General features: G+C 38.3%; 1 pseudogene; it reads left to right on the top strand.

The window, feature by feature from the left end:
* Positions 1-1,224: 1,224 nt before the first annotated feature.
* On the top strand, positions 1,225-2,223 carry LOC142150417 (uncharacterized; annotated as a pseudogene).
* Positions 2,224-3,419: the final 1,196 nt, after the last annotated feature.

Genomic DNA, 3,419 nt, shown 5'->3' with positions numbered 1-3,419 from the left:
CCAGCCAACAGATCTGACCAGTCTCCTCACACTCTCTGGTGATTCTGAAACAAGACATTACTATAGTGATTGAATCACAGTCAGTAGGATGAGACCCTGTGTGACATTACCCATAATCCTCCCTGTGCACTACAACATGTGACATTACCCATTATTCCTCAGGTAATAATGCCTGAATGTTTGATTCTCAATATGTGTATGCTAATACTGCAATACTACAGCATATAGCAGGTAATCCCCTCTCCCTAAGATCACACACAGCCCATCACAACAGACACTTCACACGAACTGCACCTTCTCGCATCCAGAGCTGTAACCACACAACATTCATTGCACAATAATCCTCCCCTCCAATCTCTATGCTTGGATTCTCTGTACTGTTCCTCTTCATCTACTGATCTGCTTTTCCCTTATGCTGTTGCCCATTTTTGCCCTGTTCCATTTTCCTTCTATGTCCTTATGCTCTCCTTCACCCTGTGCCCTCATCATTCTTTGTTGCTATTTTACTTTTTTGTACATTTCTCTACTGCTCTGCTTCCCTCTCAGTGCTACGTCCACACCAAACCTTCAGCCTACATTAGTATCATTACTCTGTCAGCGGAGCTTTGCTACCTGAAGTTCACCAGAGAGAGACATAGAGGCTGCTTCACTGTTTTCTTTTACTACCTATGCTTCCACATGGAGAACTTCCAGTAATGTAAGCACAATGATAGGATGTGCTGCTAATTTAGCCCAGGTCTACTCTACTTCCAAGGCTGCAGTGTGTATGAGGGGAGTGTCACTGGATAATGATGCTTCCTGTCCTATGATGTTGGCTGGGCAGTGTGTATGATTGGGAAATGTTACTCACCAACGTCAGCATTATGGTTGAGGTTGTACAATCTGCCTGTCACTGTGGCTGGGTCTATGTGATGGGCTTGGTAATGGTCTTGTGTTATATTTTAAACCAATGTTTTATCTATTTAACTAAAGAGTCATAATTGGTGTTTGCACACTCGTATATTTGTGATAAAGTGTTCTTAATTTGGAAATTGAAATTAAAAACCTGAGCATCCTTAATAGTAATAACATTTTGGGAAATTATAATCTGTCCCTCAATGTTAAGACAAGGGGGAATGTATGAAACATTCTAAAAAGGTGAACTGGAGTTATTTCCCATAATAGCCAATCTAATTCTAGCTATCATTATTTAGAATGCACTAAGACATGATAGCTAGATCTAAGATGTCTATCTCTACTTTTTTTCCGACAGATGGACACAAGAGAAGGAATACCTCGGAGGGACATCTATTTTTATCTCCAGAATTTAAAATAGAAGATGACAACATCATACAAGATTCTCCAGTAGAAAACTGCAATAACCGAAACATACATCTAGTACTTCACAATGCAGATATATCATGTGATCCCTCTAATATAGAGGACTGCTCTACAGATAACTCAGATATTGCTGCACATAGTACAGTTCATGGAGGTGATACAATATTTTCTTGCTCAGAGTGTGACAAATGTTTTACACGTAAATCAACTCTTTCTATACATAAGAGAATTCACACAGGTGAGAAGCCATTTTCATGTTCTGATTGTGGGAAATGTTTTACATTTAAATCACTTCTTGTTATACATCGGAGAACACACACAGGTGAGAAACCATTTTCATGTTCTGAGTGTGGGAAACGTTTTGCACTTAAATCACATCTTGTTATTCATCAGAGAACGCACACATGTGAACAACCATTTCCATGTTCTGAGTGTGAGAAATGTTTTTTACATAAGTCGAATTTTGTTGCACATCAGAGAACTCACACAGGTGAGAAACCATTTTCATGTTCTGAGTGTGGGAAAAGTTTTACACAAAAATCAAATCTTCTTGCACATCAGAGAAGTCACACAGGAGAGCAACCATTTTCATGTTCTGAGTGTGGGAAATATTTTTTACATAAGTCAAACTTTGTTGCACATCAGCGAACTCACACAGGTGAGAAACCGTTTTCATGTTCTGAGTGTGGGAAATGTTTTACACAAAAATCAAATCTTCTTTCACATCAGAGAACTCACACAGGTGAGCAACCATTTCCATGTTCTGAGTGCGGGAAAAGTTTTACACATAGACCACAGCTTATTAGACATCTGAGAACTCATACAGGTGAGTTTTACAAATAAATCAGATCTTGTTGGACATTGGAGAATTTATACAAGAGAAAAGTGATTTTCATGAGCTGAGAGACATGCAACAGAATGGCAGCAGTACTCTAAATAATATAAAAGTTGTTTATTTTAGTAATGTAAATTGAAAACAGAACAGGCCTGAATACATTTACATAGTGTATACTCAAAAGTATATTGGCAACTGTGTTATGGAGGGCAATTCAATGCTTCAGTCACACAATATATTAAAATGTCCACATTTAATTGCTATCCACAGACAGGTGGAATGTGTGTAATCATCATCTGCTGAAATAGATCACTCATTTGTGGAAATTATTGCAGTTTCCTTATTCTATTATATAGCAGTCACCCTGCCCAGTAATAGGACCATATTGTCATATATAATCCCGGCAAATGGGCTGGTGGGATCCGGGATATTATTACATTATGTTTGGTCATACTCTGTTGTATTATGTTTTTGATGTGACATGGTTTATGTAATTAGGTTTGTAAACTCTGTTACTATCTCTGGGCATTATTTACAAAAATGCAAAAAAGGCCAACAGTGCAAATGCAGTTTTGTGATGCCATGTAACTGCTTTTGTTAATATGGAGTGCTACGCTTCGTCTCCCATCTTGGTAGTGGTGTCCACGGTGATCTAGTGAAGACAGAAAGTGGGGCAGCCTCCAACCATCTGCATCACTCTACTGAGCACTCACAGACAGGAAGTTCGGCTCTCAGCTATTATTCCAGTGACAGCTGAACTGAAAAGACGTTATTACTGGAGCTGCATTCTTTATGTGTAAACTTACTTGTATATAGATATATACAATGACCGGAGGCAGAAAATATATATGAGCAACCTGTCCTCTGACATGGCCCACAATATAAGCTTACTACCTGCATATATGAATGTACTATAATAGAGTTAAGTACATTAACTGCATAAGCTTGTCATATTGCCTGTCTGTTGCAGTCAGTGTCAACTGTGAGCAACTGTATATATAGATATAAGATCTGTTACAACAAGTTCTGAAATAAAACTAACAAATTGGTTAAGTCTAAAAGCTTCTTGTGATTTAACATCTACCACCAATACAGCTGACACCTATTACATATAACAACACAAATGTCCTGATAGTAGGTTTCTGCCAATAGCTTTTGTACCAACACATCCATTTATACAGTTACATGTGTGGCTTTGTAGTCCCCTCACCCATTATTTAATACATAAACGGGGCATGAATAAGCAGTATGTTTGGAGGAAACA

The sequence above is a fragment of the Mixophyes fleayi genome, chromosome 4 (genome assembly GCF_038048845.1).
Source record: "Mixophyes fleayi isolate aMixFle1 chromosome 4, aMixFle1.hap1, whole genome shotgun sequence".
In the NCBI taxonomy this organism is placed as follows: Eukaryota; Metazoa; Chordata; class Amphibia; order Anura; family Limnodynastidae; genus Mixophyes; species Mixophyes fleayi.
This window is presented reverse-complemented; position numbering and strand designations above follow the sequence as displayed.